At 41.6% G+C, this 25437-nt stretch overlaps 1 protein-coding gene and 1 pseudogene across 4 annotated transcripts in view; both read right to left on the bottom strand.

Annotated features, from left to right (window-relative positions):
- Positions 1 to 25437, bottom strand: part of CSGALNACT1 (chondroitin sulfate N-acetylgalactosaminyltransferase 1) — a 355242-nt gene that overhangs the window by 181994 nt on the left and 147811 nt on the right. For 2 of the 4 annotated variants that reach the window (XM_030812279.1, XM_030812281.1), the window contains exon 2: positions 16268 to 16362. The gene's annotated coding sequence lies outside the window, so the exon portion shown is untranslated. Of the gene's footprint in view, positions 1 to 16267; positions 16363 to 16484; positions 17051 to 25437 lie in introns of those variants that run through there. The other 2 variants (XM_030812278.1, XM_030812280.1) reach the window with 2 other exon arrangements.
- LOC100583546 lies at positions 7889 to 8281 on the bottom strand (annotated as a pseudogene).

The following is a 25437-nucleotide window of genomic DNA, read 5'->3' as shown; positions in this document are numbered from 1 at the left end:
GCTGAAGCAGAAGAGTCGCTTGAACCTGTGATGGGGCGGCTGCAGTGAGCCAAGATGGTGCCACTGCACTCCAGCCTGGGCAACAGAGCAAGACTCCATCTCAGAAAACACAAACAAAAACACAGAGTTGTAAAATGGACACACGCACTGTAGTCTTATAGAAAAAAAAAAAAGAACTTAGACAACTCTTCCTAACGTAGTGATTCTCAACCTCTACAACATCTAAGATCCCCTGGGACACTTTTCAAAATTGCAGGCAACTGGCACCACCCCAGACACCCAGAATCACAAACTCTGGGGATGGGCTTGAGCATCTGTAGATTTTTTAAAAGCTCCAAATCAAAGGGTGAGAAACACTGGCTTAGTCTACGACTGGCAATGAAGTGTAAGTCAGACTTCGAATCAGGTTTTCCTAATTTTTTCCCAAAATGCAGCACTTCTCAAAGGCTGCTGGGTGGGATATTGTACCTAAGAAGGTTGAGAAATGTCCAGCTGGAAATGGATTCTGTGGAGAAGAAAACTGAGAACCCCGAGCTTAAACAAAACACGTCTTTAATTTAGAACTCCCAGAATCGTCCTAGGCTCAGGTACACTGTACCCTACCAGAGAGGAATCCATTATATAGTATTTTCCCAAACTTACTTGATCACAAAATTCTTCTTTGAAAAATACCTCACAACTCTAGTAATCTCCAGGAAACACTCTGGGAAACGCTGGTCTCATGTACTTGTCCTTCAATAATGATTTCAAGAGGTTTCCTGGAAGGTCAGTACAGTGCAAACATTCACTTAAAAATGTGTTTGAGTTACTGGCCTTAGGGCTTTGCTGACTGCACACTGCTGCACAATCAGGGCTGCAGGACCAAAAACAGCAATCACTGCAAACTGACTCCATTTGCAGACTCATTATGATCCCCTGGGATGCTTTTCAACATTGCAGGTAAGTGGCACCGCCCAAGACACACAGAATCAGAAACTCTGGGGATAGGCTTGGGCATCTGTAGTCTTATTAAAGCTCCAAATCAAAGGCTCAGAAACACTGGCTTAGCCAACGACTGGCAGTGAGCTGTAAACCAAACTTGGAATCAGGTTTTCCCCAAATGCAGTGCTTCTCAAAGGCTACTGGGTGGGGCCATTTTTCCTAAGTTGAGAATTGTCATGGGTGATAAGGATGCTGTGTCCCACCCTCCCCCAGGATGGGGTTCCTAGGATGGGGCACCAAACAACTAGGATGGGGCTCCGAACAACCTAGGATGGGGCTCCAAACAACTCAATCCTTTTCTAACTTGGTCCCAATATAAACAAACCTAAGTCATGACTAATAACTATCAAGTTATGAATGAAGATGAGACTGTGCACACATCACTAAATTTCCTGGAATAAGGTTACCAGACATTTTCATGTTCTTAGCAATACCGTAAACCTATAAGTAACTTATTACATATAGATGCCCTTTATGATATTATTCCACTATTAACAGCTAGTGGCAAGGGCATAAATACTCCTGCATTAAAAGAGAAACTGGTACTCTCCAACCTAGGGGGCCTGGAATGCCACAGTTTTCGAAGGGGAAGGCTTTCTTCTTCTTGTTTCTCCTCTGGGGAGTCAGAATTTTAAACTCTTAATACAAGTAATAAACTTCCAGCTATGATGGGTTTCATATTTGTGATACCTTTGTGATCAGCATTACAAATATACAACAACAGGCCGGCAATGGTGGCTCACGCCTGTAACCCCAGTGCTTTGGGAGGCTGAGGTGGGAGGATCACTTGAGCTCAGGGATTCAAGACCAGCCTGGTCAACATGGCGAAACCCTGTCTCCACAAAAAATACAAAAGTTAGCTGGGCAAGGTGATGCATGCCTATAGCCCCAGCTACTTGGGAGACTGAGGCAGGAGAATTGCTTCAATCTGGGGTGGGGAGGTAGGTTTCACTAAGCAGAAATCACACCATTACACTCCAGCCTGGGTGACAAGAGTGAAACCCTGTCCCGCCAGTCCCCCCCCAAAAAAAAAGATATATACATATATACACACACACACACAGATATATATACACACACACCAACGAAAAATGCCATAGGCAAGGTATTCAATTGGCAATGACAAAGTTACTAGTATCATACTAATACTCCTAATATCATATTCTAGCCAGTGAGAAGAACTCATTGCGAATATGATTTTTTCTGTAGAGTATTATTTGATTCCAAGTAACTTACGAAGTAAGTTCATCCAAGCAAACTCAGAAAGAATTCAGTGATTTATATCCTACACAAATACTGATTACCTAAATGTAAATATCACTCGTGAGTATTGCTCATAAATCACAGTGTGCCCATGCACTCAATCGACAAATTTACTGACGTCCTCTCATACACCAGACAGTATTTCAGGAGCTGGAAATTCAGGAGTTGGAAATGCAGCAGTGAACAAGAGATAAGAACCCCTGCCTTCAGGAAGCTTTCATTCTAGATCTAGGAATCCAAATAAATATCAAGTTAATTGGATTTTTGTCATTTCAATTCTCTTGCAAGGTTGGCGCTGAAAGAAACTATTTCAGCTGTTCTGTGCATGACATGAGTTCAAGACAGGAGACGGGGGTGCGAGAGGGCAGAGGACCCAGATCCTAGCTGTACTTCCATATACTACCTTAGCTCATCTTTTTATGTCTCTGAGTCTCAGTTTCCTCATTTGTTCATTAAGTACTGGATTGGAGCCTGACGCATTACTCAATGCATAGTAGTTGAGGGGTATTTGAAAATGTGTGGGGGTGGGGAAGCATTCTGGTTGACACAATCACTGAGTGGGCCCAGGAATGGTGAATGTCCTTTATGTCACAGGACAAGCCTATACCGGGGTCACGGAGCTCCTGAGAGCCAAGATCGGCTGACTCTGTTTGTGGTCCTTTCCCAGATGCCATGCTATTCCATTCTTTCTAGGATTGTCTAGGGTGTTATGATCCCTGATTTCTGTTCATTTGCAATAGATTGGGCAAAGCAGTGAATGTTTCTTTGAAAAGAAAACCATCTGTCAACATCCTCTACTCTGAAAACCTCAGACTAGGTAAAGCAGGCAGCTTCTAGTTATCATTCTAAAGCTACCTAAATTTTCAAAATGCCCCCCAGTTCCTTTTAGGAAGGTTTTTGTTTGTTTTTGAGATGGAGTCTTGCTCTGTCACCCAGGTTGTAGTACACTGGCATGATCTTAGCTCACTGCAACCTCCATCTCCTGGGTTCAAACAATTATCCTGCCTCAGCCTCCTGAGTAGCTAGTACTACAGGCGTGCACCACCACACCTGGCTAATTTTGGTATTTTTAGTAGAGATGGAGTTTAATCACATTGGCCAAGCTGGTCTTGAACTCCTGACCTCAAGTGACCTTCCCACCTTGGCCTCCGAAAGTGCTGGGATTACAGGCATTACCCACTGTGCCCAGTCTAGGAAAGTTTTTTCATACCCAAAGCTCAAATAACTAAAATTAAAATAATCGTATCAACTAGATTTAATTTCCACTAGGATTTAGCTAATTTGAGCTAATTTGATTGTAGCTTGTTACAAAAAGGTATGTTAGTACAGTCATGGTTTTGAGAAGACTTACAGCATCCTTCTAAGGCCTGAAGTGGATAATTACAAAATATTTTGCAACCAAATCATTAATCCCTAGAAAACAGGCAGTTCGTGGAAAGAATATGTGAACAAAACCAAAAAGGTTAAGTAAGAAAATCTTATCACATACGTAGCGCAGTTAAACAACTATTACCTTCTTCACTGATGAGCAGACACAATGCAATACTACCCAAGAAGTTAAAATCAGACCTCTCTAGGTTAAACATATCATAAATGAAAGAAGGAATTTTCACGTCCTACCAACTAGGTTGAAATGTCATCTCTGCCTCCTGCCCAAGTTTGGTGATGCTGTCATCTCCCTCTTTAGAGTTATTTAACCCCTAACCTGCCATTAAGACACATATTTGAGTGGCTACGGGCGACACGATTGCAAGTCATCCTAGAAAGATTCTTTTAACTAAATTGATGATTACTAAAGTGTGCACTGAGGTACCCTGGGGCCTCAAAGGGAATTCACAGAGGCACTTTCAGATATTTTAATTTTGTGGCAGAATGTAGTAATAGTAGACATCTGTTAGACATCATACAGTCAACATTAGATTGAGCTACATTCCTTTTGGCGATAGCGTATCTCTGCCCTTTTAGTGGTTTCTGTAATGAATGCAATTGCTGCACAAAATGAGGTGGTGTCTAATCTAATTCCAAAGTTGAGACATCGCGCAGTGCTCAAGAGATGCACACATCCCCCTGTTCACTCTGGTCGAGAATGAGATCAAACTATTAGTTTTTCCAATTTATTGTATTATTTTCTCAAACAGCTTCTAAGTCAATAGGACATAAATACTCATAGCTGATGGACCTAACTACTTTTTTTTTCTTTTTGGAGCTGGAGTCTCGCTCTGTTGCCCAGGCTGGAGTGCAGTGGCGCGATCTCGGCTAACTGCAACTTCCACCTCCTGGGTTCAAGCGATTCTCCCGCTTCAGCCTCTCATGTAGCTGGGATTACAAGTGCCCACCACCACACCTGGCTAATTTTTTGTATTTTTAGTAGAGATGGGGTTTCACCACGTTGGCCAGGCTGGTTTCAAACTCGTGACCTCAAGTGATCTGCCCGCCTTGGCCTCCCAAAGTGCTAGGATTACAGGTGTGAGCCACTATGCCCAGCCCTAACTACTTAATTTTTAGACATTAGGTATTTCCTTTGTTCAAGGGATACTGGAAAAATTAATGAGACACTAATGGCACCATGAACCAAGAATGTTAAAGAACCTCTCAACTATACCTCTTGGTCAATCTCCAAAATAGGGCAGAGAATAGGAAGGGTTCTTTTTCACAGAGCTGTTATTTGGAAGAAGAGATCAGGACCTGGACCCACCTCCTCACGAAGCCACAGCAGAAGCAAGAGCTGCATTGGTCTCACTACTAGTGGAAGGTCAGGACCGGCAAATGGTCAGCTGCCCACATTTTATGCCTACTGCTCCCTTTACGTCTGGAGGTTCAAGGACAGAAGGGATGAATTACTTAAATACACCCTAAGTACAGCCTATAAGCTAAAGACCAATAGACTTCAATTTTCATTTTAAACTTAGAAGTGTGGGCTCTTCAAAATAATTCACCAAGAGACAAAATAAAAGTATACTGTAAAAAATCAGTGATAGTTACTTATAGTGCTTTTTGGGTGTTTCTACTCATCCGTCTTCGATTTATTCAACTGAAGCCCAACCGTGTAACAAAGATTAGGTAGGAACTTCGGCTATAAGCCAAACCATCTTAATTGTAGAAAGGGGGTTTAAAGAATGCTAATTTCATTGTGGACTAGTAATTGACTGACAGGGATAAAAAAATAAGCGTTTAGGCTGCGTGGAGTGGCTCCTACCTGTAATCTAGCACTTCAGGAGGCTGAGGCAGGACGATCGCTTGAGCCCAGGAGTTTCAGACAAGCTTGGGCAACATAGTGAGATTCCTCTCCACGCAAAAATGTAAATATAAAAATAAAATAATATAAAGGGATAAAAGCAATTCTTATTAGTTTTAGGGAGAAAATAGTAGGTATATAGTATTTTGTAAAAGCTGCCATCACCTTAACTGCATCATCAAAATTAACACTGTCAATGAGGAACAGATGTAATACCTTGATAAGAACACATCATTTATGTAAATTCCTGTTCAGAATAGATAACCTGAATCCAATTACAAGAATCACTCATCTAACCCAAAATAAGAAACAGCCTTTAAAAGAAAAAAAAAAAAAGATTGAGTACTTCAAAAACATTTTCACAAAAGACAAAGAAAGGCTATGAAAATGCTTCGGGTTAAAGGAACATAGAGACATAATAACTAAATGCAATCCCTGATGTTAGTACTAGAGGGGAAAATACTTTAAAGGACATTAAGTCAATTTACAAAACCAGAACCCAGTACAGTAGGCAAATTCAAATAAATGTTACGTTTACCGATGTTGATACTTGCACTTTTGTTATATAAGAAAATATCCTTATTCTTAGGAAGTATACTACTTAGCAGGAAAGGGCTATGATGTATACACTTATTCTCAAATGGTTCAGATAAAATAGTATATATATTTATTTATGTATGTATATACATGACGGGAAAGAAAGACACAAATAGCACGGATAAAAAGCAAATGAGCAGGGTATAGTGGCCCATGCCTGTGATCCCAGCATTCCAGGATTCCGAGGCAGGATCACTTGAGCCCAGGAGTTTGAGACCAGCCTGGGCACCATGGCAAAACTCAGTCTCTACAAAAGATACAAAAAATTTAAGCAGATGTAGTGGTACACACCTGCAGTCCCAGCTACTTAAGAGGCTAGGGTGGGAGGATCTCTCCAGCCTGAGAGGCAGAGGCTGCAGTGAGCCAAGATTGCACCACTACACCACTGCACTCCGGCCTGGGGGGCAAAGACAAACTCTGTTTCTAATTAAAAAAAAAAAAAAAAAAAAAAAAGGAAATGATGTAAAATGTTAACAACAGGTCAATCTAAGTAAAGAACACGTAAGTTCTTTGTACTATTCTTATTTTTGCAACTTTCCTATACAGACCGTACCCCACTTACAGTGGTTCAAATTACAATTTTTCTACTTTACACTGGGTTTAACAGGGTATTAAATGCTTTCTGACTTACAATATTTTTGACTTACAATAGGCTTATCCAGATATAACAGCACTGTTAAGTCAAAGAGCATCTGTAATTTGAAATTATTTCCAAACATTTTCAGTAAGTAAAATGTCTATGTAGCACTTTGGGGTACGAGAAGCTAACTGCTTCAGTAACCAAACAGGATGCCTGCGCCACAGCTAAAGAATGTATGATATGTATCAGATATACATGGGCGTAATGACAGGAAGTTCACTGTCAATCAATAGTGTGATGGTACCAAAGCACATAAACACAAGTTCTCAGTCATTGCCTGCTGAAGACTCTGCAGTAAGTGATGTGCAGGAACAGTGAAAACAACTGAAGATACCAAACTTAAATGAACAAGATATACAGGGACCTTACTGCTAAGGTTCACCATATGGAAGTGAAGTCTGCGTCATTTTGTGGTCTTCCCGGGGCACCACAACAACTAGGCTCCTCAAATGATTCTGTTCTGTAGGTCTGGAGTGGGGCCTGGGGCCCAGATGCGCTCAAGTGCCCCAGAAGATAGCTGCAGATGGCCCACAGACTACACTAAGGCCACAGGTTCTACCTGACCCTTTGCATGCTGGGAAGCCCCAGCTCCCATTAATGTACAATGATTTGTTCTTTGGAGGAAGTCTGTAGATTGCTTTACAGGGTATGAATAACATCAGGAAGGGTGTTTTTCATCTTAACTAAAACGAGCTGAAGACTAAGTACAGAGAAAAAGATCCTTGAGGTTAAAGGACACTGTGCAGCTCCTCCCAGTCTGCCCAGAAAATTCCTACACATGCTCCAAGAATTCTGCTCAAGCATCACTTTTTGGGACTGATTCCTACATTCCTTCCCTTGAGGGCTGGATGAGAGCCCACTTATTGTTCCACGAGCCCATCTGTCTCAAGACCCTTCTCAACACTGTGCTGAAACTGTTAATTTTCCTTCCCTGTCTCTCTCTCTAGGCTGCTTCATGAAGGAAGGAGAAGGACTGGAATGGTGACTTGGAGACAGAATATCAGAACTCAGCTGCGGACATCATGAATTGAGGGTGCTGGTGGAATATGCTGTGAAGATGGTCAGGAGTGCGCATCTCAGAGGAGTGGTTTGAGCTGAGGGTACAAATTTTTTTTTTTTTTTTTTTTTTTTGTCCACGAGGCATTTTATTTGTAAATATATGTATCACATCCCTAGAAAAAGAATCCCAGGATTTTCCCTCCTGTGTGTTTTCGTCTTGCTTCTTTATGGTCCATGATGCCAGCTGAGGTTGTCAGTACAGTGAAACCAAACTGGCGGGATGGAAGCAGATTATTCTGCCATTTTTCCAGGTCTTTGAGTTGCACGTCAAATCTGGGGCTGATCACTTCTCACTTGTCTAGCCTGCCTGTGAGGTTCACAACAATTTTCCCAGCTCTGTGGTCATCAATGATTTCAAATTCGCCAATGTAACCATGCTTCATCATCACAGTGAGAAACCGGACGATGACTTTGGAGCATGGCCTAATAAGCACCTGGCGTTTGCCTCTCTTTTCGGCATTGTTGATGCTCTTGAGAGCATCCACCAGGACATTCATGTGCACCATTGTGGCGGTGCGGGAAGATGGTGGAAAGATGGCGGAAAGATGGCGGAAAGAGCCGAGGGTACAAATTTTAAGTTAGCAGTTTGGATAAAAGTTCACCACTTACACCAGAAGCAACTACACGGGTGAAAGAGAATGAGAAGAACAGAAAAACATGGACTGCTAGAGAACATCAGTACTTAAGGCATGGAAAAGGAGATTATGAAGAAACAGCTAGAGGTGTATGAAAAAACTACCAGAGTTTATCGTCACAATATAGAAATAAGGCAAGGGAAGTGAGAGTCTCAAGGACAGTGGTCAAAGTGCCAAATGACAGAGAGGAATCAAGGAACACCTAATATGTATAATCCAGTACTCAATACTAAAAATATGAGTTAAAACACGTGTTATCAAATTACAGTGAGATGAACAATAACACTGAGACTCAAACACACAACAAGGACCTCAAAGGAAGAAAAGTTAGGTGACCATTTACCAAAGAAAGAACTCAAGCTGCCCACATGCAATTAGCTAGTCCACACCGGGGTACGGTCTTCATTCCAACTTTAGGTCGTGACTCAAATTAGGACAGACATGAATTTTCCAAGACTATAGGTAAGAGTTTTATTTCACTTTGCTGCAAAATATACATACATAATTATATATGTATATATATATACATATATATAATACAAGTCAAATTTTATAAATTATGTGATGGTATTTTTTTTTTTTTTGAGACGGAGTTTTGCTCTTGTCTCCCAGGCTGGAGTGCAATGGCGTGATCTCTGCTCACCGCAACCTCCACCTCCGAGGTTCAACCTCTCCTGCCTCAGCCTCCTGCCTCAGCTAATTTTTTTTTTTATTTTGATTAGAGACAGGGTTTCACCTTGTCAGCCTGGATGGTCTCGAAATCCTGACCTCAAGTGATCCACCCACCTCGACCTCCCAAAGTGCAGGGATTATAGGCATGAGCCACCACACCCAGACTTTAATTTTAATTTAACCTATTTTCGTACTGTCAGGACCTTTACTCCTTTTATATACCTACCCTCCAGGCTTGGCATAAGGTTGGCTATTCACATGTGTTATAAAGTTAGAAAACACATTTGATGATACAAGTGGCCCCGTCTGCAAGTTTTTATCATATATGAGATTTTGTGTCTGCAGGCTCCCCATCAATTCTGTGGAACATTCTTTCAATAGATTCCTTTCCTGCTTAAGTGAGCCTCATTGAGTTCTGTTTCTTGTACCTAAGAATCCTAAATAAAAACCAACATTTTATTTTACTGATAAAATTTTAAAAATTAACTATCATTAATTTTATTAACCATCATTAATTTTATTAACCATCCCATTTTAAATTTTATTAAGAAAAAAAGGCTAGACCCTTAAAGTAAAGGTTATCCCTTTAGAGTGAGTATTAGCTCTTTGAAAACAACACGCTATTTTTCTCATTTCTCTGCGGATGACTGAGACTTCACCAGAGACTGGATTCCAGTCCAAGAATTGGTACTTGGTAACCACAAAGCACATTTAAAGTCCAACACGTAGTAACAAGTCTCAATATACGTTTGTGAGTTCAGAACATACAACTCTTTATTAAAACATTTAAGGGTAAACATTAATATTTCGAATTACCATTTATTTTAAGAACTTAAATATAATTTTCATGAAAAAATTAAAGTATCAGCTTGGATTAGATATTTGCCTAGTGGAAGAGATGAATTTTCTTTTCTCTGGGGGACTTGACTATATGATCACATTTGTAATGTTAAAAAAAAATCTGGCCAGGCACGGTGGCTCACACCTGTAATCCCAGCACTTTGGGAGGCCAAGGCAGGACCCTGTTTCAAAAACAAAAATTTAAGTAACGATTGAAGTGTTTGCTTCCAGAGGTTCTAATGCTTTCCTTTGTCTACCCTCCACTCTAATTTTCACTCCCTCTCTTATTCCAGACTTCTCTGCAAAACTCCATCAGATTCTTGCCCTCTTTTCTCATTTTCAGTTAATATATTCCTAGGATGATGTGATTCAAGTTCCTTTTTTTTCTTTCTTTTTTTTTTTTTCTTGAGACAGGGTCCCACTCTGTCACCCAGGCTATAGTGCAGTGATGTGATCTCAGCTCACTACAGTCTCAACCTTTCTGGCTTAAGGGATCCTCCGACTCTAGCCTCCCAAGTGGCTGCGACTACAGGCACATGCCGCCACACCCAGCTAATTTTTAAAAATATTTTTATAGAGACAGGGGTCTTGTCATGTTGCCTCAGTTGGTCTTGAACTCCTGAGCTCAAGCAATTTGTCTGCCTTGGCCTCCCAGTGGGTTGAGATTATAGGTGCGAGCCACCGTGCCCAGCCTCATTTTCAGTTCTTCAGGAAAGGTATCACATTGTGGGTCAGAAACTGAGTGAAAAGAGAGCTACTTCCTAAGTGTCAGCTGAACATTCTGAAATTGCATTCTTTCAAACACCAGTGTGTTATTGACAGTTTTAGAGTCATGATTTTCCACAAGGAAGGACTGTTAATGTGACGAGGGGGAAAACGAAAAAGCCTAAAGCAGTTGGCTTCTTATGAACAATCAAATCAAACCCTGGAGTGTGTCAGGCCCTCTGCTTGTGACAGAACAAACATTTCTGCTCTTAATCATAAAAGTAATTTTTAAGTATCATACAAGTATTTCTGATAAGCAGAAAGATCCTATTACCTTTGCTGAAGAAAAACAAGTGAGAAAGTGAGTAATTCTGAATCATGTTTTAACTGCAAATATAGGCAACAACTTGTAAGAAAAAAAAAAAAGACAACAAGGTCTAAAATTAAGTCCCAAAGATCTTACCACTGTAAATACATTTTTTCATACATAACACATTTTGGAATAAAAAGTGATTTAAAAATCTAAGCAAAGGAAAAATAAAGCTCAAAACATGAAGTCTAAAAAATCTAATTCCTATCAATTATTTTTACTTTTAAAGGATAATCATTATAAAAATAGGTACTTTGACTTTTTATTTTTAATTGTAAAATTCATGTAATGAAATTTACCATCTTAACCATTTTTAAGTATACAGTCCAGTAGCATTAAATACAGTCACAGTTTTCTACTGCTAAATTCATTCACTGTTATGCAACCAAACTCCAAATCTTTTTCATCTTGCATAACTGTAACTCTGTACCCATTAAACAAGTGCCCATTCTCGCCTCCCACAGCCCCTGACACCTCTCATTCTATTTTCTGTGTCTATGAATGTGACCACTCTAGGGACCACATATTAGTGGAATCACACAGTATTTGTCACACTCTGACTGGCTAATTTCACAAAGCATCATGTCTCAAACTGCATCTGTATTTTAGTATGTGTCAGAATTTCTCTCCTTTTTAAGAATGAAAAATATTCCATTGTATGGATATACATACTGCATTTCGTGTATCCATTCATCTATTAATGGATATTGGGTTGGGGCTGCCTCTACCTTTTTTTTTTTTTTTTTTTTTTTTTGGAGAGGAGGTCTCGCTGTGTCAGCCAAGCTAGAGTGCAGTGATGTGATCATAGCTCACTGCAAACTCAGCCTCCTGGGCTCAAGCAATCCTCCCGCCTTCGCTCCCAAGTAGCTGGGACTACAGGCATGAGCCACCATGCCTGGCTAATTTTATTTATTTATTTATTTTTGTAGAGATGGGGTCTTCTATGTTTCCCAGGCTGGCCTTGAACTCCTGAGCTCAAGTGATCCTCCCACCTTGCCTCCCAGAGTGTTTGGATTACAGGGGCGTGAGCCCCAGCACTCAGCCTTCACTTATTTTAAAACAATTAATTTAACTAAGCAGGCAAAGTGCTGGAGTCTGATCCCTTGCCTCGAAGGCAGCAGAAAAAATACAAATGTTAAAAGGAAGTAGGGGAAAGGTTGGTACACCATCAAGTGTGCAGCAAATGATGATAATAATATTGCTAGCTTCTGATGAGGGTTTTCAGACAGCAGCAACTCCTTCAAACCTTTGTTTGTGAAGTAGGAACATACATATGCTAGATACTAAAAACGCAGAGACCATGCCTACTTTGAAGGCCAGATGGCCAAAGGACAAACATCTAACCAGTAAATAATTATAAACAATATGGAAAATAAGGTAATAGAGAGAGGCACACAATGGCCCAGCCCCATCCCAGCCTGGGGCTCAGCAAAGGCTCCCCACTTACCTGCCTCCCAAGATGAGGCTCAGGCATGGAGCGAGAGTCTGGAGGGTCAAGAGGAAGGGGAAGGCACTGCAGATACGGGACAGCACAATAAGACATGGAGGAGAGAAAGCAAAGCACAGGCTTGGAGGTAGAACCTAACTCAATGAAAAGGGCATCCCAATAGCAGAGCTCAAAACAGAATGGGAAAGACAGCAACAACACCTGACTAAGGATCAATCAACAGGAAGAAACAAAAACCTACTGGAAGGCATGCATCACCGGATACCGGTTCATGGGCCAGTATGAACCTCCTGGAGTAGCCTCGTCTGCAGAAAACCAATGGCGGCCCAGGAGTATAAATTAAAATTGAAGCAGTGAAAGGAGACACTGATTAAAAGCTTACAGACTTCATGGTACCCCTCATTCCATTCAATGAAAATATTTTAAAACTCTAAAACACATCCAAAAGAAGGCCACTTTATAAAATCCAAACTGTTACTTTTCTCTGGCTTTTCAAATAGGAGCAACTTGCCCAGTTAGTACATTATAGTTTTACATTATTATTTACTTATAACATCTGCTTCCTTCCAAAAACGATTGCATCAGCTACTATTTTATGTTATTTGCTAGTCATGCTTCACAGACTAATGGAACTGCAAAGGGCCTATAAGATTATGTGTCTACAAACAGTTTTTAGCCCCCGGATGCTTGAGAAGGAGCTGGATCACCAAAATGGGAAAGGAAAGTTCTGCGCCCTGCTCAGGGGTGAGTCCAGGAGATGACTGTGTAAACAATAATGACAATGCAATGACATGTGCCTGCAAGAAGAATGTGGGTGGTGCCAGAGGACGAAGTGGAGCCATCTTCAGGTAGGAGACATCGCCTTATTCACTTTTCCATTCATTCACTCACTAATTCATTCTTTAGTTTGGTGCCTCGTAAGAGCCAGGCACTGGTCCTCAGGCTAGAGTTGTCTATACAGGCACACATTTCCATTGAGGTGAGGTTTGAAGCTCCCTAGTCAGCGATGAGAAGAAAGTATGCTAGGTAGAAAGAATGGGGAGACCAACACAGCTTCAAGGACTGAAAGCTGGGGAGGAGTGAGCAGAAGGGCCGGAGGTGGGAGACAGGAACAGGTGGAGCCAAGAGCACAGGTCGGGGAGGGGGAGCACAGAGAGTTAGCATCAGGGGAGGGAGAGTACAGAGAGCTAGCATCAGGGACAGGAGCACGGAAAGCCAGCAGCACATCTTTTCCTTGATAGGAGGAAAGGAATTAAGGATGTGGAAATGTGGTTCCATTTCATCATAGGGAGAGGCAGGAAACATATCAGTGAGCAATGATAAGATACAAGGTGGCCGTAAAAATTGTGAGCAGAGGCCAAGCGTGGTGGCTTACACCTGTAATCCCAGCACTTTGGGAGGCCAAGGAAAAAGGAAAGAAAGAAAGAGAAAAAGAGAAAGAAAGAAAGAAAGAAAGAAAGAAAGAAAGAAAGAAAGAAAGAAAGAAGGAAGGAAAGAAGGAAAGAAAAGGAAAGAAAGAAAGAGAAAGAAAGAAAGAAAGAAAGAGAAAGAAAGAAAGACGGTCAGAAAGGGAGAGAGAAAGAAAGAGAGAGAGAAAGAAAGAGAGAAAGAGAGAGAGAAAGAGAGAGAGAAAGGAAAGGAGGAAGGAAGGAAAGAAGGAAAGAAAGAAAGAACAAGTAAATAAGTAGTCCAAAGCTGATTAAGGTCTACTTGGGCAAATGCAAAGTTATAGGATGTTTCTGTTGTAAAGTTAAAGCTACCAGAGTAGCAGGACAGGGAACACTTGGGGAGCTTGGGAAGCCCTTGTTTTCCCAGAACTGCTCCTTACTTTTATAGACTCAGGGCTTGAACATCCCTCAGCAGCAGAACTTCACCAGACTTGAATGAAACCAACATGCACACTGAGAATGCAGCAAATGAGTAATGAGTTGTTTCCTTTGTTTTTGGGCAGACACACCTACCCCACACCAGTGCATGCTTGGCGATCACAGGATCCCAGCAAGGGGAGTTAATTGTTCCATTCAAACATTTAGTAGCATTAGGCCATAAGTTTTGCAGTAGGGATAGCCTTGTGTGTTAAACACATCCGTCATAGAGCTTGTTCCACCATGGTTCCTTCTTGGTCAATTGCTGCTCACTATTCATTCATTCATTCATTTATTAGAGACAGTGTTTGCCGTTGCCCAGGCTGGAGTGCAGTGGCACGATCTTGGCTCACTGCAACCTCTGCCTCCCCAGTTCAAGCGATTCTTCTGCCTCACCCTCCCTAGTAGCTGGGATTACAGGTATACACCACCATGCCTGGCTAATTTTTATATTTACAGTAGAGACGGGGTTTCAACATATTGGCCAGGCTGGTCTCGAACTCCTGACTTTGTGATCCACCTGCTTCGGTCTCCCAAAGTGCTGGGATTATAAGAGTGTGCCACCGCACCCAGCCTACTTCTCTATTTTGTAAAGTTTATTTTGACTGTTTTCTGGCATTATCTCAAGGTCTTACTAATTATGGTCTACATGGGGTTGTAATGACATTGTTCTCTTTTGCATCATCCAAGTAATTCTCAAAAACATTAAAAATCACAAGGCCCAAGATTAGGACAGTTCCATATGCCCTTCAAGTTGACCCTGAATTACTTAAGCCTCTTAACCACTTGACTTTCTACTCAGGAAAGGATTTGGGAGGAATTCTCCTTCAGTTATTTTTGTTTGTATTATTAACTTTCAGCTAAGGTTGTTTTTTTATTTTTTCTATTGTTAGTAACTGAAATACAGTCCTTTATGAAACTCCACACACACCCTCATTTAAGTAGAGGGCAGTTCATTAATGCAAAATCAAATCATTAACTACTCTGGCTTCCATTATTTTATCTTAATAGTGTGACAAAAGTTTTCAGAGAAAAAAAAAAAAAGCAAAACCATCCAGCAAACCTCTATAGACGTTTGTTAAATGAAGAATGACGGTGAAGGGGGCTTTCTGAAGATATGTATATGCCGAGTGCTGCCTATCTATTTTCATTTTTATGCCTATTGAATTACTTTTAGAAAAAAAAAAGACTCCTCTGCTGAAGCTTGGAACCATATATACGTATATACTATTGCATGTCAACATTAATGATACGTTACAGTACTTGCTTTATTTTGTATTTTTTAAGTTTAGTCTTGTCAGATGTAGCAAAACATCTTATTGCATAGAAACTCAAAATTACTGGTTACAAGAGCATAACTGAAACAACATTCCAGAGATTTTCATTCGTCCCCGGACTAAAACCAAGCTAACAATCCATAAGGGTACTATTCTCAAAGAGTTCTAAACAGTGACCCTCTAAGACACTGTATGTCAGAAAGAAAGCTCATTCTTCAATTTCCAAAACCATGGTATTTAAATAATTATTTTCTAGCAAAGTCAAAAGTAGAGTACCTATTTGATGACAGGGTGACTATTTTAAAAAGCTCAGTATTCTGTCCCAATTTCCAGTGGGAGAACAAATGTCCCTATGTAAGCGAACTGTTTCAAAAAGATGTAGCTCTTCTAGCTCTATGATTGGTTGAAGTCACTTGCCACTCTGAGAAGAGATAAATCCTTAAAAAGTTGGGAAAGTTAGATGTCGATGTTACAGCCTTTAAAAAGCGAATGAAAAGGATTCAGTGGAGCCAAGTAATTGTATTACTTTGGAAGAAGTATCATTATCCTGAAGTAATAACTTGTTACTAATCAAGCTATTCAAAGTAAAATGAAATTTCATACATTTCAAACATATCCAGAATATTGAACACAAAGCAGACCATGCAAAGATTTGTTTCTTGAGTGAAAACTCTCACTTACCTGGGGGTTCAAGAAGGGAAGGTTAGGAGGTGGCTACATCATTCCTCCTCTGGGTCAAAATTGCCTTGGCGTCTCTCCTTGAAATAGGAAGGCAGCTAAAATAAAATAAAAACAGAAAGCAACCCTTGTAAATTTCCATGTCTTAAATGTATGTGGACAAAATGGGAAAATTTTAAATCACTTAGCATACAAAATACAATTCATCTGAAAGTATTACCCCAAAAAGCAGCATGGTATTTGTTCTCTCCCTGTTTCAATGAATAAAATGCAAACTATTTGTTTTAAAAAAATCAAGGCTTTAAATAGTGATAACCATGTCTAAAGGTGTCTAAAAATGAAGCTGAACATTTTCACGTCAAAAAGAGCAAATCATAAAAGCTGACCTCGCAAGAAACAAACGTGCCCAGCTGCCAGCGAGCCGCTTCCTAACTCGCAGCTCTGCTTCCAATGCTCTGACAGTGCTGAAGTCACACTGGGGTTTCCAGGTTGGGGTCAGGAGGGAAAGTGCTGCCCCCCTCTGCAAGGACTGTGTTCAGCGCCACCACTTAAAAAAAAAAAAAAAAAAAAGGTTTCATGAAATGAAATGTTAAAAAATAAAAAAATCCTCCTCTTTTCCCCAGGGAAGGAAAGCGTGCACACGCTGGAAAACGGTGGGAGCAGGGAGGAACGCCCGCCTCCCTGAGGCACCTCAGGGTTCGCCGCGCAGCGCCGCTGGTGAGGACCGAGCGCATCTGCCCATAGCGTCCGGGCCGCGCCTGGAGCCTCCCGCTCCCCGGGGAGAACGGTGGGCGCGTCCCAGGGAACACGACACCCAAGGAGAGGGCGGGCGCGAGTCCCACCGGGTGACCTGCTCCCTGGGGGGCGTGAAACCCCCAGACCTGTCCTGCCCCTGCCTGCAGATTGCGCCTTGCAGGGCGTGACAACGGGCCCCAGTCGTCCTTTCGTTTTAGGAATATCAATGGAGGAAATCGATGTGTCGACTAGATAAAAGCAGAATGGAAAAGAGGCGCAAGCAAAATACTCTGGAATGAAGGGCAAGGGGAAAATACTCTGGAAAGGGACTATGCCCTTCCGGTGAAATTCATGTCAATAACGTTATCTTCAATTAATCAAGGCACAGTCCTCCTTCCTGAGTTGTCAGGATTTTTATCCCATCTGTCTTTATAATTCGAATAACAGCAAACATCCATCTATACATATATTTGCTATTATATATATATGCATACATATACAAATATATTCATATGTACAAATATACAATTTGCTATTACTGTGTGTATACACACACGCGCACACACACACACACACAGAATTGCTCCCATTTCACATGCAGGAATAAAAAAAAAGAAAGAAAGAAAAGAAAAGAAAGAGAAAGAAAGAAAAGAAAAGAAAAGAAAAGAAAAGAAAAGAAAAGAAAAGAAAAAAGAAAAAACAGGCCCAGAAAGCTCTAAAGGAAAATTGCTAAGTCTCAGGTCTACAGACAGCTGGTCCCCAGTTCCTCCATGGGGATGGCCTCCAAACACCTCTCCGAAGGTTTTCTCTGACTCATTGACATGAACAAGGTCAGTTGAAGTGTGAGGTGTATCACTATAGAGGTTTAGAGTCTATTTTGTACCCGCCCACTCTTACCCGGGTTCACTGTGGGTTTAGTGTTGGAGAGGGTTGCGGACTGCCTGGGGCCAGCTCTTGGCCCCAACTCGGTACCTCTACTGCGGTGCCTGCGCAGCTCTCACCACCCACTTCCGCCTCTGCCTGGCCAATCAACCTATGTCTAAACCGAATTGCAGTTGGCAGCAACGCAGCAATGCCTAAGTGGAATAATCACTTGGACCCAAATCTGAGTTGTTTTCCGTCCCCGACAACAAATAATGTTACTTCAGCGCCTGCAGGCCAAGAGTTGAAATGAGCTTATAATTTGGCTTCCAATCCATCTCACATTCTGATTCCAACCACTTAAATTTTCTTTTCTGTGTTTTAGCTTGCAGGCGGCAGATCTGGAGGCTCCATCACTGGCATGGTCTTTATGGATATCCTTCATGAATAGCCTTGGCCATCTAAGTAAAAAGGGGGGAAATCTACATAATCCAAAACCACACTTGTTTTAATAATGAAAACAAATAGACTGTCAGCTGGTACCTCCACATAATCATTAATAATCTAATTTGTACTTTCTTACTCCAGCCACTTGAAGAACTGTTGACAGTTTTCTCATCTATACACAGTAATCCACATACATCGAGCCCTGGAGTGCAAGGTACTGGCAATACCAAACTGCAGTTTCAGAGCCATGGCACGGCTCAGCTCCTCCCTCGTTTTCCAGTGAAGGAACTTATTAAAAGTCTGCTCTTCAGCTCTGGAAAATACATGTCTCCTTAGCCATTCCAAGCATCATGTTCCTCCAGAGAAGAGTCATCTCAAGCTAGTAACTGAAAAATAAAGAGACTAGAAGGCAAACCTACTGCCAAGACCCCCTTGGAAATCAGGGTGGAAGGGAAATAGCACCATGGAAAATTCCAGGAGGTGACCTGCAGGTATACTAACAGCTAATGAGAAGTGGGTATCTTCAACTGGACAGACGCTCTACAGGAAGAAAAGAGAAGGAGCATCAACAGCACATTCACAATGTGTCCATACACCACGCAAGCTATGTTACACATGAACTCATTCCAACCACAACAATGCTATGGATATGTGCATTAATATTTCCACTTTACAAATACAGAAAGGAGGCTCAAAGGTGTTAAGTAACCTACTGGGCTCGTACATGGTGAAATCAGGATTTTTCTAACTTTCAAAACCAAACTCTACAAAGGAAACCGAGCCTTTACTCTGTTGACTTTGCAACACGCCTTTACCTACAGGACGTAGCCTTCATGTATGATTCTTTGAAAGTAAGTATGGGACAGCCAGGCATGGTGGCTCATGCGTATAATCCCAGCACTTTGGCAGGCCAAGGCAGGCAGATCACAAGGTCAGGAGATCAAGACCATCCTGGCTAACACAGTGAAACCCCGTCTCCACTTAAAAAAAAAAAAAAAAAAAAATTAGCCAGGCATGATGGCAGGTGCCCGTAGTCCCAGCTACTCAGGAGGTTGAGGCAGGAGAATGGCGTGAACCCGGGAGGCAGAGCTTGCAGTGAGCCAAGATCGCACCACTGCACTCCAGCCTGGGCGACAGAGCAAGACTCCGTCTCAAAAAAAAAAAAAAAAAAAAAATTATTATGGGGCTTACATAACACAGCTGCATGGAACTGGTGGCTAGGTATATGTGCTGTCAGCAACCTAAGGCTGCCATGTTGGCCTCAGGAACACAGCCCACCCTAATCCCCTATAATTCCCTCATAAGAAACCACAATGACAAAAACACACACTTTCTGAGTATCAAAGAAATGGACAATAAGTGTGTGCCAAAAGCAAAAACTAAATCCAATAAAGCAACTGCAGTTAGAGTAGTTACAAAACCTTGCTTTGCCCGATTCAGACAGTGACAATGACATCCCTCTGTCTAAATTCTTATGTCAGCCTGGCCAACATGGTGAAACCCCGTCTGGACTAAAAATACAAAAATTAGCCGGGCATGGTGGCAGGCACCTGTAATCCCAGCTACTCAGGAGGCTGAGGCATGAGAATGACTGGAATCCAGGAGATGGAGGTTGCAGTGAGCTGAGATGGTGCCAATGCACTCCAGCCTGGGGAAAAGAGTGAGACTCCGCCTCCAGTAAATAATTAATAAATTCATTCATTCATTCTTGTATACAGGTCTCAGTCCCCTCCCCGTCCTCCGATGCCCAGTATGTTCTCCATAGTTTGGCACAGAGAGTGAGGACTCCGAGTGAGCATTATGGAAGAGCTCATGTGTCATCACCAGTGTCAGTTACAGTAAAAAGCGAGGATGAGGAGGAAGGATGTGCGTGAGAGCAGCTGAGAAACCATCCATGGAAAAATCCTGGAATTGGTTCTGGAAGTTTTTCAGTTGGGATTCTAAAGATTGGGAAGTCCACCCTGCCCCACCCCCAAAGAAACGGAGTTTGGCAGACATTAATTAGCAGTCCTCTTTAAATAAACCTACTTTTAATCGTGTTAAAAGAAATCTACCAAAAATCATCTACCGAAAAGAGCAATTAAAAACGGTGAAAATGAGTACATTAAGATCAATAACATTTTAACCATCTAGGAACTCATCCTATTTAATGTACAACTAATAAGTGAAAGTTCTTTGCATTTTAAAGTCCAAAGGGTTTCAAAAACACAATGGATCCAACGGTGTGAAAATATCCATCCAGCCGCCTTAAGTTCCAAGGCTTACTCACCTGCATCTACTTAAAACTTTAAATCTTTAGACCATCTAAACCATGTCTGTGTCAGACACATTGATTCTCAAAATGTGAAAAATAAAAAGGCTAAAAACCCCCTTCACCATCAGCATGCCTAAAATAACAAATGAAAAACACCACGAGATGAAATATGTGTCTGCCAACTGAAAGTTCCCAGTGAGATCTTCTTTGTGCATATGTGGCTAATTTTATATATACACAAAATTATATTTAGATCTTAATGGTAACTTTTATTTCTTTAAATCAACGAAGTCCCTTATGTTATGGCACTGGAGGATAGAGCAGGGATAGGGTCAGGAACTGTATGGCCAACTTCTAAAATTATCATCTTTCTCAAGATATGTCTCAGAAAAGAAAGGCCTCTTGGATGTCACACATGATAAATTGTGTGTTACTGTACAATATCCTTAACCACATTCCTTCTACATTAAATAATTTTACTGCATATAGTATGTTTTAGAACACAACTGATTTTAAAGGTCGCGAATTCTTCCCCTAGAAGATTACTTTCCTGTTATTTTGTTAAATGAAAAACAGGATCTTGGTGTCCTGGTCTTAAGACTACAGGATGCAGACTCATCGGAAAGATATCTATTTTTAATTCCTTTTCATTTTAATCCTTTCACTCAAGTGGGTCACCCTGATTTTCTTCACTTCAATTTCTTACCTCAATAGATAGAGATAATCTCAGATAACAAAGTTATGCTACTAAATTACTTGGAAGTCTCTTTAAAAAGGTACGAGTCCATTATTGCCTTAAAGGATACCAAATATTATTTTCCTTATACTTTAAAGATTTACCAAGTGTAGCTGGGCGCGGTGGCTCACAGCTGTAATCCCAGCACTTTGGGAGGCCGAGACGGGTGGATCATGAGGTCAGGAGATCGAGACCATCCTGGCTAACATGGGGAAACCCCGTCTCTACTAAAAATACAAAAAAATTAGCCAGGCTTGGTGGCGGGCACCTGTAATCCCAGCTACTCTGGAGGCTGAGGCAGGAGAATGGCGTGAAATCAGGAGGCGGAGCGTGCAGCCAGCCGAGATCACGCCACGGCACTCCAGCCTGGGTGACACAGCGAGACTCCGTCTCAAAAAAAAAAAAAAAAAAAAGATTTACCAAGTGCCTCCAAAGCTCACCAGTAGGGACCCTGAGTGGTCTGGAGTTGAACTGTTGTCACATTATCAACATGGGAACCACTAACAAAATCGACAATGAAGTCACTCCCATCATAAGCTAACTGGAGATATAAATGATGAGCTATTATAGCATAAAAAAGCACTGACCAGTTTAGTCTGGAGAGGATCTGCATTATAACTAGTCTCTTGAAAAGAAAGTAAATTGCTTCTGTTTGTCATTGGCTGTGAGACCAATAAGACAATTTTTCTCCTCAATCAGTGAGGACTGATGGACCTCCATAAAAGAGCTATTTTCCAGCAAACAGTCTGCAGTGCCATAGTTACACTCCACATGCAATTGTTCATTTTATTAGACACCCTTTTCCAGCAAATCCTTCTGGGCTGGCCCTGCCCTTATTAGACACTACAGCTGCTCAGTTGGTGCTAGATGCCATCACAGAGCCTAATAAGCCCAGAACAGTGTTTCAGGGATATCGGCTGTGCTTAATCCTGTCCAGAACACAAAATTTGGCTTTTCATCTTAAATGAGTTACTGTGAGATCTTAGGCAAGTTCTTAACTCCTGTGAGCCTCCACCTCCCGATCTGTAAAATGAAGAGGTTGGACTAAATCTGTGATTCTCGGTGAGGGAGGATGATCTTTATCTGTTGTCTTCTCACCCCTAGCCAAGAATCCCTGTGTGCAAGAAGATATGTTACAGATGGTAACAAGCTACACCAATAAATGATGAAAATGCAGACAGCATTGAGACTTAGATGTTAAGACTAGGGAAGAAAAGCTTAAAAAGAGAACTGCTATAATGCTTAAAGTTGTAGACTTCCAGAGTACAAAGATTTCAGCAGGCTAACTGATAAAGAGTAGTTAGACAATCAAATAGAACAACCATGGTTACTTCATTAGCCAAATGTCACCTCTCATTGTGGCCTTTCCAACACATAGCTGGCTGAGTTAGGCAGGCACAACCCTTCATTCAGAAAAGTAAACTCACCCCCAAAGATGATACAATGATCAAGAATAGGTCAACTAGGATGCATGGTCCGAGGCAACAGGGACACCTATACACGGCAGCCCAAAATAACAAATTATACATTCCCACACCTTATACGCCAACATACTACTCCAACACAACAATGGAAGTAGCGGTATGGGGAGGGCAGAGGTGTGTGGTTCAGAAATGCCAAGTTCAGTCCCGGTTCTGCCATGAAATAATTGTGTGACCTTGAGCAAGTCACCTGCAAAATCAAAGTATGGAACAGATCATCTCTAAGTTACCTTCCAGTAGAGAAACTGAACTTACTTTTTATTATTCTTTTTGTTTTGCTTTTGTTTTTGAGACAGAGCTTCGCTCTGTCGCCCAGGCTGGAGTTCCACGGCGCTATCTCGGGTCACTGCAAGCTCCGCCTCCTGGGTTCACACCATTCTCCTGCCTCAGTCCCCCGAGTAGCTGGGACTACAGGTGCCCACCACTACGCCCGGCTAATTTTTTGTATTTTTAGTAGAGACGAGATTTCACCATGTTAGCCAGGATGGTCTCAATCTCCTGACCTCGTGATCTGCCTGCCTCGGCCTCCCAAAGTGCTGGGATTACAGGCGTGAGCCACCGCGCCCAGCCCTTTTTATTATTCTAATAAACATCTATGTGCTACTAGAATCTCCACAGCATCTTTAAGGTCACTACATGCATCTCCATTACTGGCTCAGTTTTTAAAATTACCACATTCCCAGCCTTTTCGGGCAAAGACAACACTTAGGACAACTGCCCAGAACACAAGTTTGAGATGCAGAATGAGTAAAGTCTGTTTTCTCTGGCTTCTTTACAATTCCCTCTGGCTAAATTCTACCCTGTACTCTGCCAAGTCTCTGTATTTCTGGCACTGAGGCTTGATCTATAGTAGTCATAGGGCTGGTGACACTGTGATAGATGAAGAAATTAAATCTTTCGCTAAACTTGAAAAGGCAATTTTGAATGTTAATTTTTATCTTCTTCCTTTCCAGATGCAGGAATGTCAACAGTTGAGAGACACTATGATGAAGGTAGAAAGTGACTGCAAAAACGGACTTGCCTCCCAAATGGTCTCTCATTACCTTGCAAATGTATTACTTTTGCTGTATCAATTTCTGAGTTTATTTTGTGTTACGCTCCAACTGCAAGGGAATTGAGAACATACTGTCCGCATTTTCCAGAAAAGACTAACATTAACAGAATAAATCTTTCGCCATGAAAATGAAAACTATGTGTAAATATTTATATAATTAAATTTATTCAATCAATCCATTGGGTTAGGCCGATGGAAGGATGCTTTGTTTTTTTATACTGAGATTGAAGGAGGCAAGAAAACAATTCTAATCTCAAGATTCAAATAAATAAATAGTAATACTGTTTGTAGATGTCATTTAAAAAGATTTATGCATACAGAATGTAAATGGGTATTGCCCTCAGGGATCCTACCATTGCTGTATATTATTTGCTATGCATACTAGATAATGAAGTTTAAAAATATAAACGGGAAACACAGATGTTTCCTCAACAAATATTTTTAAATCATTTCAATGTGTTTTCATTCCACACCCTAGCTAGGTAAGCAAGACAAGGGTAAACAGTTAACAAAGAAAACATCATTGGAATACTCAGCAATAAAAAGGAATGATCTATTGGTACGCATATCAACATGGATCATAATTATGCCGAGGAAAAGAAACCCAACAAATAGAATACATACTGTACGATTCCATTTATATACAAGTCTAGCAGATCGGTGTTCACCTGGGGATCGGGGTTGGGGGATGAGAAGGGCAAGGATGGACCCAGAGAAGCAGGAGGGTCAGATTACCGAGGGGCACATGGAACCTTTTCTGGGGATGTATATATTTTCGATTTTGGTAACAGTTTCGTATGTGTATACATATGTCAAAGCAGATCAAATTACCTGATTTAAATATGTGAGTTTATTGTATATCAATTATACCTTAATAAAGCTATACAATGGGGAAAATATCTAAATGATACAGAACGGACGTGCTGGGACGCGGGGAGTATGGTCCTTTTAAATAATATGGAAGAGGCCAGGCACCGTGACTCACACCTGTAATCCCAGAAGTTTGGGAGGCCGAGGTGGGTGGATCATGAGGTCAGGAGTTAAAGACGATGAGCCTGGCTAAGATGGTGAAACTCCGTCTCTACTAAAAATACAAAAGTTAGCCAGGCGTGGTTGAGGGTGCCTGTAACCCCAGCTAAAACCCCGTCTCTACTGTAATTACAAAAATTAGCCAGGCGTGGTTGTGGGTACCTGTAACCCCAGCTACTCAGGAGGTTGAGGCAGGAGAATTGCTTGAACCAGGGAGGCGGAAGTTCCAGTGAGCCAAAATTGTGCCACTGAACTCCAGCCTGGGCGACAGAGTACGACTCCGTCTCAAACAAACAAACGAAAAAGATACGGACGAGGGGAAGGGAAGGGCTGGGTAGAGGTGAAGGCGTGGTCCCTGGCTAGGGTTCCAAGCCCACAGACCTCGGTGAGGACAGGCAATTCCTGCCCAAATGTTGCATTTCCCAAGACCACCCTGGCCTGCCACAACCCATCCTATGCCTATAAAAACTCCCGAGACCCTAGCAAGGCAGAGACAGGGGCGGTGGACGTCGAGAGGAGCACATCAGTGGAGGAACACACAGGCGCTGGACATCGAGAGACACGCACCGGCAGGCG

This window comes from Nomascus leucogenys, chromosome 4 (assembly GCF_006542625.1).
Source record: "Nomascus leucogenys isolate Asia chromosome 4, Asia_NLE_v1, whole genome shotgun sequence".
In the NCBI taxonomy this organism is placed as follows: domain Eukaryota; kingdom Metazoa; phylum Chordata; class Mammalia; order Primates; family Hylobatidae; genus Nomascus; species Nomascus leucogenys.
The sequence above is the reverse complement of the archived record's forward strand: the minus strand, read 5'-3'. Positions and strand labels throughout refer to the sequence as shown.